This window comes from Hippocampus guttulatus, chromosome 1 (genome assembly GCF_054856545.1).
Source record: "Hippocampus guttulatus isolate MCC_2025c chromosome 1, RoL_Hgut_1.0, whole genome shotgun sequence".
NCBI classification, from domain to species: Eukaryota; Metazoa; Chordata; class Actinopteri; order Syngnathiformes; family Syngnathidae; genus Hippocampus; species Hippocampus guttulatus.
Genome location: NC_141261.1, coordinates 31405181 through 31420056, shown reverse-complemented (window position 1 = coordinate 31420056; position 14876 = coordinate 31405181). Strand labels below are relative to the sequence as shown.

The following is a 14876-nucleotide window of genomic DNA, read 5'->3' as shown; positions in this document are numbered from 1 at the left end:
CTTTTTTTATGACTGTTTCACTTGGTTCAAAAATCGCAATCCACTGTCGTAGACAGTCGCTCCATAGATGAAAACCGATCCCATGAAAAATGAATGTATTTGTGGTCTAACAGAGTTGCATCATTGCACTTGATAGCAAAAAGTATTTGTAATTTGATATTATCTGCCACTGAATCTACAGTTTCAAGATACATTTGGAAGGATTGCAAAACCTTTCGTGGAGGACAATGAGCCAAACATTAATTAAATGTAATGTGACAGTAAAAACCACAATGTTAGTTCTGATGCCATTTCATTGGTACACTGACATGTAAAAAGCAGAAAAAGAATATTTGCTGTTGCTATGGTAACCCCGGATGAGCCATTTTAGTCAATAATGATGGATCACTCTGGACAGTCGGCAACACCTTTGCCTCACACATGAATGACGAGTAACGATTCACTCCAGGATGATTTAGTCCGAACTAATTTGCTAGTTTTCTCTTCTTAAAGTCGTGACTCTTCTCCTTGTTACTACCCACGCTTCAGAGTCTGATGTTCCACTATTAACATCCCGTTCAACATAATGACATTTTGACTCCGATATTGAGTGCATATTAAATACGCACTTGGCCTTTCTTTGACAAAAGCAAACCGACAGTGATGACACAAATATGCTGTTTTTGTTTACAATCCCCTTAACAACTATTGTATGCAATCAGCATTACTGTCACTTGCCTGCACCTGTGGCATGAAAGTGACGATGTGGTTTGTCGGTTAAATAAATCATTATCCCTTCAAAATGCCGCCTTTGCAGCTGCTATTTGCTCCACTCATCTTAGCACACTTCCTTATCCCACTTAACGCTTCCACCGCCCTTAACTGAAGCGATTGTATTTTCTTTTCAGTCAGCTGGATGAAATCAATTATTCATATAAAGATAAAGTAATTGCATGCCACTCTGCCTTAAACATTCATTTGTGTTTGAAAACCCGCTAGAAACTTTTAAATTAAAACTTGATTTCAAATCAGGATAATGCTGAAGTGGGATGGAAATTGGGGTCCCGGTAGGTTCCGGCTTAATTTGGAAATTCAAATAATCAATTTATGCCTTTCAGACTACTTATGTTGTGATAATTAAGAAAGGGGTTCTATAATATACAAACTATTTTCAAAGTAATTTTTATAGCTATCAGGTTGTTTTGCAGACACAGCACATCAAGGAAACTCATTATTGCCTTTCGAGGAGAAAATGGTGGTGATGAAAAGCCTTTTCATTTGATGCGACAAAAGAGAAGCCGAGTCTCGAGACTGTTGGCGAGAGCGCCTCAACAAGAGTACTGCCAAGAAAAAGTGATGTTTCCTTGAATAGTCATCTTCTTTGTGACCTTTGCAAACTTAGTTAGCATGCCGTTGTTGCAATCAAAGATGTTTTTGTTCACAAAGGATCTGTTGACCTTTTTGCTCCATGATTTTCGCCATTGATCTCGAGTCTTGCGAAAAAGTTTATTTTTTTTCTTCTTCTTCTTCTTTAATACATCTCGCCATTTAAGTTGCCGAATGAAATAAATCTGTGGCATTCTGGGTATACAGGTTGTTATTTCAAATTTCACAATGTGGAGAAAGCCACACAGAATATAGCCAGTGAAAATAACATATGGGGCCCTATTTTCTTTCCCAGCGCAAGTTTAGTGCAAAGCGCAGTCTAACCGGGTGGAGTTTTCTTTATTTTTGGTATTTTGCACAGGTAGAATTGGGCATAACGGGGCCTTTGCACCGCTGTGGGACCGAACAAAACTTTTCCCGGCAGCATCCCTCATTTGTATAGAAATCAGGGCAGTCGGAATGCAGTACGCCCGAGTACGCCGCGCTTGACATTATTAAACCAGAAATAGGCTTGCTTGTATCTGTACGTCACATCGGCAGGGAACAGCAAGGCGTGGGCAATTGGAGACCGCTTTACACCTGCACAACCTTGCGTCTGTGTGACTCCCCCGTTTCCCCCTTTAGTGAGGGGTGTTACTTTTAAGACATTAGTGATGACAATGTGTTTAATGAATTGATTTCGACAATGATTTGGGAGGGATTGTCCCACACTGGTGTCATTTAGGAATGAAATCCAGTGATATCCACTTCACACGTCCACGAGCACCAACGTCTGCGCCTCAATCAAATATATCAAAATCGTGCTACACCACCTGTTCTGCAAAATAGACCTCTTTTTATCCAGTCGAAACCTTAGTCTACTTTTTCTCACTAAACTGCGATAGACGCCGGGGGGTGGCGGAAGTAACTCTCAGTGAGGCGCAGTGCTTCTGCCAAATTCATAAAAACGCGGAACGACACTATTATTCTGGCACAAAAATGTCGATGCACCCATTTTTATGCAGAGCACAGACTACTTTCTATTACCAAATTGCTGCATGAGTTGGGGGCGAGGCAACTCTGTGCACCAAAACGCCTCGACAGGTGCAACACGAGCCCAAACACGCAAGGCTAGACTTGTGCTGGCATGAAAATGAAGTTACGCTAAACGCACGGGTGGAAGTTCACCAACATGTGGCCCATGAGGTTGTTTCTCTTTTGTAGCTGTAGCAGCTTCCACTTTTCCAGTGTATCTTTGGGATGTCCATTCAATCAAAAAAGCATTTGTGAGATCACAATCAACTGAAGTACGATGACAGAACCTGGCACACAGTCTCTATCCTGTTTTAGTGGGGTGAGCTCAGGCTTCAAGGTTCTCCCACAAATCATCCAGTCATACCTTGAAGGACATTGTTTTGTTCGTTGAGGCACAGTTGTGCTGGAACTGAAAAGCGCCTATCTCTAACTGCTCCCAGGAAGAGTTGTCCAAAATGTCGTTAGGTAAAATGATTACGATTCAGAAGGGAAAATTGGCCTAACTGCAGTTTGAATAACTCAATTCAGAGATGAGTCCCAAGACTTTTTGTCTGTGTAGCAGACATTAGCTCAAACGTATGTCCCACAAAGGGCTTTTTTTAAAATTGCAATCTGACTGATGAGTGACCCTGTCACCTTTTTTGACAACAGCAAGCTAAAGGTCCTGCACTCAACTGCTTTGCCTGTGGACAAACTCCTGGCAAAAGGAGGGTGGCTATATTGATCCTTTTGTTGCTTAAGGCTAATTATCCACTCTGCTGCAAGTTCCCATTATTGACGTTCTGCTCCTCTTCCCTGCTCATCACACTGATGGCGTATGCTTTAAAACTCCTTTGATTTAGCTATAAGGTGGAAATCAGAGGCATGAATGTTCCAAGTAGTTAATTAAATAAGCCTAATTTCTACAAATACAGTAAACATGGTCAATGTGCTCGACGTGACCTGTCCATAATAAACCGACTGCCATAACAAAGGGCTGCTTGAGTGACAGCGAGGTGTTATGTGAATCTTTACACCAGCACAATGAACAGAACCTCACCTCGGTTTTTGGGACAGTTCATCGCTTCTATTTTTAACAGTAGCACAAATACAATGGAAATTACTGGTATTACATGGCCTGGTTGTTATTAAAACATGAGGACTACTGGGAAACGCTTGGCAGGGTGTTAAAACTGACAGGCTTCTACTCGTGTCGCCTCGCCTCTGGCTTGAGTGATTGATTTACTTTTTCCTGCAAGCTATGATAAGCGGCTAACTCATTAAACCAGCTGCCACATCATGCTAAAGAGCATATTGCACACGCTATACTCCCCACTCTGTGCCACTACTTAAATGTTCATATACGGTCCCCTCCAAAAGTATTGGAAGGGCAAAGTAAATTCCTTTATTTTTGTTGTAGGCCTGTACTGATTTGGGTTGTTGGATCAAATGTTGACGATCGCATTAATGTTCAGAATTCCAGCTTTTATTTCATGGCATTTACATCTAGATGCGTTGAACAATTCACAGAATAAATAAAATAGAAGTGAATATTTAATATTTGTTGGCATAACCCTTACTTGCAATAACTGCTTCGAACCTGTGACACATTGACGACTCCAGACTGTTACATCCCATCCATCCATCCCTTTTCTAATCCAATTACCTTCACGAGGGTCGCTGGCGTGCTGGAGCCCATCCCAGCTGTTTATCAGGCAGTAAGCGGGGTACATCCTGAACTGGTTGCTCGCCAATTGCAGGACTGTTACATTGTTTGTTTGAAATGCTTTTTCAGGACTCTATGAGGTATGAGGTATGTAGGCTCTAATGCAGGGGTAGGTAACTCCGGAACCTCGAGAGCCATATCTTACCTGTTAGCGATCCCTCCCGACTCCAACATCAATAAAAGACAAAGGAAAATCCACAGCAGACGAAATCCAATCAGAAGAAGGAAGCATATGCGCAGAGGAGAAAAGGACCACTCCGAAAATGAAACAGATGGGACAAAGCAAGAAGAGAACCAATCGGAGGATGACTAAAGTGGTGAACGGAAGCCAGTCACCCACTTCAATCATACGCCCGGGAAGAAAGCAGATGAGAAAGATTTGATGGGGAAAGTGCAAGATAATATCCATCGGTGGTAAACAGCGATGGTAGGATATATGGGTCATACCACGCTCCACGATGAAGGAAAAAAAAGACCTGAAAAATGTTAAGAATGTGGAAGGGTCATGCGTGGGAAGAACACGATGATTTTTTTCGAGACATCCACAGAGTGTACATCCCGAGATGTTATCCGAGGTAAATAATGCTGCCTTTGCTAATGCTGTGAGCGTGTTCAGTGTCATAGGTGACCTCACCAGGGGAAAGTGTAACAGAGCAAAAGTCAGGTTAGCATGAACCGCTTTCCTTTAAATCAACCGAAGTGAATAACTTTGCCTTATGTGGTTGTGTTATCAGCATTCTTGCAACAAGGACTGGGCACTGCACTTTATTTAGATTAATGTTCAAACATGGTTACATTTATTAGAATTAATCAGGGGCAATTATGCACGTTTTAATGACTTTAGTTGAAAACTAATGGCTAAGTTTTAAGGTAGCACAACATTGTCATTTCAACATTTTTAATTGAAACAAAGTTTAATGAAGACACAATTGTGTTAAATGTGTTTCTTGTGTGTTAAACCAGTTACAAATCCGTGTTATACTTTTCTGTGTAAAGGTTTTTGTGCATGCTGAAGGAAAACATTAACTATATTAATTATTAATTGAGTTGACTAAAATTGCTTTGTTTTCATTGACTAAAACTAAAACACAATCAAATGACTAAATTATGACGAAAAGGTTAATTTATTTTAGTCTAAAGACAATAACTAAAAAATGCAAAAAAAATTATTGTCAAAATGAACACTGCCAATGAGAAGTGCGTACAGTAGTCCAACTTGGAGGAGACAAATGCATGGACAAGCCTCTAAACAGCAGGATGAAAGAAAGATGACCAGTGTTTGATGATACTGCGGCGGTGAAAGAACAACGCTTTTCATATATGATTGAAATGCTTGTCGAAGCTAAGATGGGGACTAAACCTTGACTTCCTAATTAGTTACCTAAATAGAGAGGTCAATTTTAAGGCTGAGAAAGGAGATTGAAGAAATGAGGGAGGAACCAAGCTAGTGAGGGTTTGCCTATGTGAATGGCTTCCGTTTTGTAGCAGTTTAGGGGTAAAAAGTTTTTACTCATCAAATCCCTTATCTCCTCCAGGCAGGAGTCTAGTTGAGTGACAGAGGAGGGGATAGTGGAGGTGTCGGTGACTTTGGAGTAAAGTTGTGTCACATCGGCATAGCAATGGACCTGTATTCCATGCATGCTGATGATACGACTGAGGGAAAAAATGTCGATGTTGAACAGGAGGACCGAGCACAGAGCCCTGGGGGACCCCACAGATAACAGTGTGGGGGCCATATTTAAAGTCCTTCAGCTCTGCGAATTCGGTCCTTCCAGAGAGATATGACTGAAAGCATTAATTAAAGGGCGGTGCCAGAGATGCCGATTTTGATTTTGTTGGAGGATGTTATGATCCAAAGTATCAAATGCAGCAGAACAAAAACACAGATGAATTGACCTTGTCCTTCCAGTACTTTGGAGGGGACTCGAGATGAAAAAGGCTCATAAAAGTGGAAGATGACAACTTTTATTTTAATATGATTGTTTTATTTATGGCGGCCTGGTGGACGACTGGTTAGCACATGGGTAGGGAATTCTAGTTCCTCAAGAACCATATATCATGACTGTTTTAGATCCCTCTCAACTCCAACACACCTGATTCAAATGATCAGCTCATCAGCAAGCTCTGTACAGGCCTGAAATGATCATGAAAATTGAATCAGGTGTGTTGGAATAGGGAAAGCCTTGCAATGCAAGAATAGATTTTTTTAGCTCTACTTTGCATTTTATCTTGTGTGATACAACTCACCTGCAAAGCACAAGCAGTCATCTCCCTCTGTACATTTGTCACAGCATTATTAATCATCAAAGTTAAAGGTGAAAACAAAATACAAATAATGGTGCCTGGAGATATAAGGAACTTTGAAGTCTTTTGAGATACGACTCATGGTTGGTGCGACTTTTTTTTTCTTTTTTTTTGCTTGGACTCGTGAGCAAAGAAACTAATTTGCTATATGGTGACAGTGACAGTGACTCTTACCTCAGACAAACCACAACAAACAGACAGACAGTGAACACCTTTTTTGAAAAATAGGCTTTGGGCTGTTTAATGCAAATCCTTGTTGGGGGTTTATTGTCAAACTAAATGTAAAATAAAGATTACATGTTTATCATTTAAAACAACTGTCTTTGCCTTAAGAATGGCTGCTTAACTTTTTGCTTATAAAGAGTGCAAAACCCCGTAAATGGAGTAAACAAAGTACATTGGTGTTAGGGTGCTATAACCCTTGAAGCAACTGATGTTTGAACACAAATTGTGGAGCTACCCGTGTAGATACATAATTAAACAACACACACAGGCATAATGTCTTTATTCTCTGCGAGAAAACGATGACCATTTCTGCATTTTACTGAGAAGTTGTGATGTCTTCATGTAGTGTGTGTGTCTGTCCCCCGGCGCACACCACAAGGAGCCACACATCGCAATGAATAAATCATGAAGCACACAAACTGTTTACTTCCTTAAATTCTATCAATTGAGTTATTGCTATACCTTTTGAAAAAGTACAATATTATACAATGCTGTTTACATTAATTAAAAATTTTACTAAATATGTTATTGTTGTTTGGGGGGGAGGGTGACAGATGAATGGCATTTCCGTTCAACTACCCTGGGGAAAGATGAGTTGAGATCCGGGTGCATTGACTTCCGAGCATGAGCACCAAACTTGACCGTTTTTCTTTTCTCTCATATATATATATATATATATATATATATATATATATATATATATACACACACACACACACACACAAACACAAACACACACACCTCTTAGCCAAAAATTCCACATTCTACTGGGTTTAACTGATGAGCCTACCACAGTACAGTACCACAATCCTGATTCGGTATGCAGTGTGGAGACAAGATGGGAATATCCGCATCAAAGATAGGCTTAAGAGATGCTCAGTCAGTGCCGTAAATAACTGTACTTTAATGCATTGCTCCTTTAGCCTGTGTTCGAGATAATCGTACTTTGACATATTTGGCGAGATTCATCTCTTGACACGAATCCATCCTGAATAGAGCTTCCATTAAAGCCCAAGTCTTGGCCAATGGCAGACAATGGCGTCCACTCACATGCTCATACTCACTTGTGATTTCTCCTGCTGAGATAACCGCAACCAGATTATCATCGCCTTTAAAAGAGCATCATTTGAATGGCCTCCATTGTCAGGAACAATTCCTTCTCTGTCAGTCAAGTAATTTCATGCAAATCTTTGAGCTGAGTCAGTTTGAATTCACAGCACCGAGGTAATTTACTGGGCAATGTGCCTCAATGGTCGTCTATTCAGATCTGATGACAAACAAGCTGACTGCTGATCAGGAGCCAATGTGCTGTAACTTGCACACGGGCATGTAGAAAATCCGGAAAATACCGTGACCCTATTGTGGGTATCTTTGCTCAATTTCCAATCTTTCAAGTGATATATTTGAAAATAAAAGTTTCTTACAAAAATATCTAACAAAAGAATAACTCTTGGCCATGAAGATAGTTGTACTGAAAACAAACAGTGACAACCCTTGGTGGCCATTGATTGAGTTCTCCCCACAGTTGCACCCCAATCTCACTCCTTACTACTGCATGCCACTTTTTTTCCTTCACTCCTCATTTCTTTTCCTAAAATTGATTTAAATGTTGATAAGTGTGTCTATTTTCGTGGTGTATTATGACAGGTTTGCACAAACAGCAGCCTCTACAATAAGGGTGGCATCAGTTGAAATAATCAGAGGGGTTTCTGGAGCGGTGCCAGTTGGTGTCTTAAGCACCTGCCTTTAGGCAAAGCACTGAACCGGCCAATTGCTTGGGGCACTCATTCATGTGCAGCCCTCACTCTGACATCCCTTCCACTCTGTACACAGCCACTGGATCCTGTTTGTGTTTGCATTTTTGGGATGTAAAAAAAAGCTGCATTTTAGTAATAGTAACAATAATAATAAGAACAATAATAAAGCATTCTTTCTTCTTAGCCAGAAAATAACACACTGATGTTGAGGCTGAATCCTGCATGACAGTACGTGATTCAATCATTTGTGATCTCCCGTAACTCACCAATCTGCTAGCAACTCTTCTCTACTTTGATGATGCTTCTGAGTGGCAACACAATGTCCTCAGCATCAGAGTTTCTCACAGGACAACTAACTGAAAACAACCCATGTTTTCACTCTTTTACATCACTTCCCTCAAAATAGTGTTCCCTAGATCAGTGCGGTCCTGAGCTTGCAGATGATCCATGAAGTGATACGTTTGAAATGTGAAATGGCCCACACAATGTGATCTCACCCCAGTGGGTATTGAGGACACAGCTGGGTTAATATGAGTAAAATTGGTGTGAAAATGGCTGGTGAACCATATGGTGCAATTGTACAATGAGGCACTCCATGGAATACATATCACCAATTTATAACACCGAAACACGGTGTTGTGGCTAAATGTTGGAGCCATAAGGAATGAAGGAAGATCACTGAATTATGCAACACTGAAGTTTGTGAGATGCAACGTGATATTTCACCCTTTAAAATAAAAGCTTTAAAATCACGGTGATTTTACTCTGGCTTGATTGAAACTCCTATCTGTGTTGTTTCCATGGCGACTCTTGAATCATCTGAAGGAGAACCTTCCGTGTCAAACGCCCCCGAAGATCATACAAATCACAATGCGAAAGAAGTAATATACTCTTGAAGCACCCCAAATTTCAAACTTTAGGCCACGTTACTAAGCTTGTTGGTTTTAATTACCATGCTGATCATCCCATCACTCTCAAATTTCCCTTGTCTGCATGTGTGGTCATATTCGATGTGCGGGGGCAAATAATGCTCCTCCAACTAAAACCCAATAATCGGGTGGAAATATGTTTACAGTAGTCAGACTGCAAAAAAATTCAATTTTTACTTCCAATTCCCTGTACAGTTGACAACATTGTCTTTGAAGGGGGTTATTTCTAAAAACACTTCCGATGTGAAAAGTTTTCAACATATGCACAGATGAAGTCGAGCAGCACACCAGAATGGAGCGCGTCCAAACTGATAGACACAGAAACAGACTTGATAGAATAGAATAGTGTTGTCACACCTATAACAACCCAGGACCGCGACTTGAAAGCTGTGATGTCACCTTTCAGCAGAACCTTGTTCTTGTCTGTTTGTAGGAATGCAGAAGTTGTGGAGCGTTACACATCCACCCAGGTTCGATACCACTTATCCTGTGAGTGTCACAGGGATCTGAAGCATATCCCAGGCGACAACACTGTAGATAGGTCGTCAGTCAATCTCAGGGCAAATGTAGAGACAGAAAACTATCCTCAGTCACATTTGTGCTATCACTGAGTCAGAATGGAAGCTTAGACAAATAAACCACAAGATTGTCATTCACTATGTTATAAGCCTTTTGTAGCGTGTCACATAACATTCATTTGTCCGTGATATCGCACATCGGTATGCCCATTTACAGACCCATAATGCAAAGGTCAGTATGAGAAGGATAACATTGCAGCTATGTGAAGATCTTATCAGCAGTGATGGATGATTGAAAGAGGGGGCATGAAATGACGAGAGGAGTTTGCACCAGAAGCTGTCTGCTATTTTTCGGGGTTAATAAAGAAAAAGAAAAGGACACTTCTACTCCCACGTAACCACTATTTTTCCACTTCTTTTTTCTCATGTGACCAATTGTTGGCTGGACTTCATATTTCCTCATAAATTAATGTGTTACTATTCATCCCAACTATTTACTGTAGCAATGTCCACTTTTTTTTTCCTGTCACAATGACTCGCTTGCCAAAGAGGTTAGAAAGTGAACTACTTGTTAGTACTTGTTTTTCCATCTTTTTCACCTCGCACAAAATGCTGTAATTGCCCCCCATGTGCCAACCTCTATTGTCACCATCACCCGACCTGTCAATGAACATCTGACAGGTAGCAAACATTCAGTGAGAGGATGAAAAGGCTGCAATAGTAGTCAAACCTTGACAAGCTCGGTCTGTGCATCACTCGTTAGCATGATGTGTTGAACTCATTGAGAGAAAGAGTGACATTTAATATGGCACAACATGGCTACCCGGGAGAATGTTCGGTAACGCTGACAAACGTGACTTCTAATGCAGAAAGAAAATACAATTCTATTCTCGCTTCCTTTTGAAAAGATCCGTGTCTGTTTCTCCTGGGAAAGCAGCATTAAGTGTCTGTTGTGCCACTGCACAAATATGGGTGTGTCCGTTACATTTTTCTGCAGCCTTGACTGACATGGCAAAGATGGGAGGTTTTTGTTTCGGTGTGTTTACAACTACTTTATCCATTTATCCATCCATTTTATGATCCGCATAAGGGTTGTGGGGTGTGCTGGAGCCGTGAGGGCCAAATAACGTTTCCCTTCTCTGACGGGGGCCGGGGTCAGTTGGAAGAAAAAGTGTGGCGATTGCAGAGGTGTCAAAAGGAAAACATTATTGTTTAGCGAAAAGCCACACATAGTCAAATATTAACCCTTTCTGGGATCTTGACAGGAAAAAAAACCCATCTGAAAATAATTATTAATGAAATAAATAAAGACCAATACATTTTTCTCTGACCTAATCTTACCGCCATTACTCAATTTAATTTGACAGGGGTGTGTCCAGGATCTTTTTTTTTTTTGAGGGAGTGTTTTCAGATCGGGCACAGACTGCAGAAGGGTGGAAATAGAACGTTACGTTCTGTGCATGCACAAGTCTCGATCACGTGGCTAGACTGAAAAACCAAATGATAATGCGTCTCTGGTATTGCAAAATGTGGAGGCGGGCCGTATACGGCCTGCAGGCCGTAGTTTGAGGACCACCGATTTAGAGTGTTCCATCAACCTGCCACGCACGTTTTTGGAATGTGGGCAGAAACAAGAGTCCCCGGAGAAAGCCCAAGGCAGGCACGAGGAGAACATGCAAGCTCCACACAACAAGGTCGAGGCCACGATCGAACCCTGCACCTCTGCACTGTGAGGCAGATGTGCTAACCAGTCGACCACCGAGCCGCCCATGACTACTTGGATCTCCAAACTCAGGCACCTCATTAAGGTGGGTATCTTGAATGTTTACATTTTGCTGCACATGCAAATCAGGATTGCTGAGCCTGGGTGGAAGTCTGAGTGCCTTCGAAGGGGCCTTCCTAGTGTCTGAACTTGCCTCACATATTTGATGGACAAACCTGTGTGCATGCATGCCAACAATTAATCCCAAATTCAATTACCTTTTGGAGAATAATTTGATGGCTTGGTGGTCTACACCTCCAGTTGTCTGCTCATGCCTTTGCCCGTGACTCTTCCCTTGCATCAGACAGCCAGTGATGGATGGCTTAATTAAGATGAAAGACAATGAGTGAGTGCTTTTCATTGTGTTTGGTCTCAGTGGTTTGTGACAAAAAAATGTATTACTCTTCTAAAAGTGGTCTCCTTGGGGAAATGTCACATTTAGCATTGAAACACATCTATCTGGATTGGGTTGGAAAAAAAATCCCCACTCACACATAGACACAAAACCATCCCTGGCATTTAGATATGTCTGTGATGGTTTAAAAATAGAGATTTTTTTTTTGTTCATTTGCTTAAAAAGAACTCAAACTGAACACTGTGTTCCCAATAAGACAGGCCGGCAAACATCCGCACCTTGTGCAAACATCCTCATTGAAAGACGCGCGCACACACACACACACACACACACACACACTTTGGCACAGAGTGGGCACACTCAATTCACAAAAAAATTGTCAATGCCATTGCATTACACCGTATTATTGATTGTATTATAACATCTGTCCTTTGAGTATTGTGTCATTCAGTTGTAAGTGCACTGGGAACACCAGGAGACAGACAAATCTTCCCAGTCACATTAGCATGGTCACTGACTGGGAACTAAGCCAAACAAGTGAACCATTTGACTATTCGTGCCAATGTAACAAGTCACATTGCATGGATTTGTTTGCAGTGTTGCGCTTTATTTTGTCCATTTATGCCGCTTTTCCACGAGCCCCAAACAGCACCTGTAACCCGGATTATGGCATGAGGCAATGGGGAGTGGACATAACCAAAATCTATATTGACTAAAAGAGTAGCGTCGTTAAAATTTGCTTAATTAAACTGAATATTGCCGTGGCCCGAACGAATCAGGGCACAGAATACTAGTGGGGTGTCAGCGATTGAGAGGTGCCGTTTTTCACCTTCGTGACGTCACGAACGTGCGGCGCAACCTATCTCGCTCTCTTTTTTCTGACGGGACCTGAACGCGAACGGACGTATTCTTCGACTGTTGTAAATAAGTGTTTCGGAAGAAAGAGAGAGTCATTCTACGCAGTGAGTGTGCTCAGAGGCTTGAACGTGTTATGCGCATTTCGTTTAAAATCACTTGTTGCTAAAATGTAGTCACCTTCCTTAGACCTCGAGCACTGTGCCTGGCTAACGTAGCTGTTAGCTTTCCGTACCGCCGGGATTTCGCCGACCGTATAACGTCGTCGGAGTCTCGTTCGACATTCTTCTGGTGAGTGTACATGATTGTCAAAAATAACGTCTCCCAGTACTTGGAATTAAGTACTTAATATTAATTACTGTAGTTATTTTATTGCCGGCGCTCGTGTGCTCTCGGCCCTATTAGGCCGGGTCTTTTGTGTAGTTCTAATTGACGACAGCGCTGGGATTAGCGTGCCTTCAGTGGAGTGGATTCCATTACGGTGCCCTGACTTCTACCAAGTGCTGGAAAAGGGGGTACAGTGGTGGTGGCGAGCCAACCAAAGAACATACAGTATATTACATTTGATAAACTTTATTTTATTTTATTTGTGTTGGTGATGTTTAGAAGAATTTATTTTGTACGACAGGAGTTGACAAGAACATTTTGTGTTTAGTTATTTCATTCAGATTGAACGAAAAAAAAAAGAAACTCACACCGGTGTTGAGAAAGGTGATCACTAATTATTTTGCTTGAAGGAAAGGTCAACTAAGAGGTTGAGACTAAATTGGATTTATTTACCTTTTTTTTCCACTGTTTGTCGTGATAATAATTTTGTTGTCACGTGTTTATGTTTGATATAAAAGGTAATTGTTTTTACAACTGTTGTCTTGTTTCTTTGCCCATGCCACCCCCTCAATGGTGACATCATTGGCTCCAGTGAATCGAACCTAGTGCCCCCTTACTGGTCCAAGTAGAAACCCGTTGTCTGCCCTAGAGTGTTTCATCATCTCTAGCAATTATAAAACAGACGTAGCCCATGTTACAGCACCACACCACTCTGCTTTGCCCAGCACCACACCGTATGGCCTGGGTTGCTTTTCCATGACAAGGAAAGGGCGGTATCACCTGAATTGTACAAGCCTTCGCGGCACGATTTACACTCGCAGAATGTAAGGTTCTCCCATAACATTTCACAAAGGGTGAATCTCGGCCACTGTTTTTGTGGTGATTCAAAATTTGAATTGCCGTCGCATGATTTGACTACGTCGCAAAGTACAGGCCATCAAATGCACAGAAGCTTGCATGTACGGACAAAAATAATAAAGAATGATTCCCGAGTTTAAGACAATGAGAAAGCATGCCGCCGTCAAGATAAAAATACAGTGTATACAGCAGACATATTTAGTGAATTATTTGTGTGATAATGAACCATATTTCCAATGTCATATGTAACATGGATGAAATGGTGTGATTTCCCGAATGGCACGCAAAGTTCATTTCCTGGTAAGAAGCTGATGTTGTACTGCTGACCTTGCCTGTTTAGACGTTGAAAGCTAATTCTCCCTCAAGAAGCCATTGGACCTAGCGGGAATTATCAGCCATGGCTTTCGGGCTTTTTGCCATTGGAGTGGTAACAGAACTTTAGCATCACTAAATATCCGAAAATCACCACCAAAATTCATATGCACATTCCGATTCAACCTTTAATATTTTGGTTTTGTGGCGGTGATAGGATTGTCCTTGTTTGAGCTCAAATTTGATGTTAAAATATTGTGCAGATCAATCGTTTCTATATTTTCACAGGTTGAAATGGAAGAGTAGAAACATGCACATGAATTTTGGTGGCAATTAACCACCATTTCAGACACTAGATGACAACAGAATATGACAAACCAAGCCAAGAAACAACACGTACTGTATTTCAATTTTTGCCTCCCCACTATGACGTCGACAGGCTGAGATGGAAAAAAAATAAAAAATAAAAAAATAAGCCAAGATCCAAAAATGTGCAGGTCAATTTCTTGTCAATCTCATACCAAAAGCAGCCCAATATCATTTATGATTGGTGAAAATTTACTCTTGATAAACGCCCCCACACCAACGAA

The 14876-nt window shown here is 41.2% G+C and overlaps 1 long non-coding RNA gene across 1 annotated transcript; it reads left to right on the top strand.

Annotated features, from left to right (window-relative positions):
- The first annotated feature begins 11567 nt into the window (after positions 1-11567).
- On the top strand, positions 11568-13341 carry LOC147211351 (uncharacterized). Its single transcript, XR_015100492.1, has 2 exons — positions 11568-12896; positions 12979-13341. It is a non-coding gene; the product is annotated as an uncharacterized LOC147211351 (long non-coding RNA).
- Positions 13342-14876: the final 1535 nt, after the last annotated feature.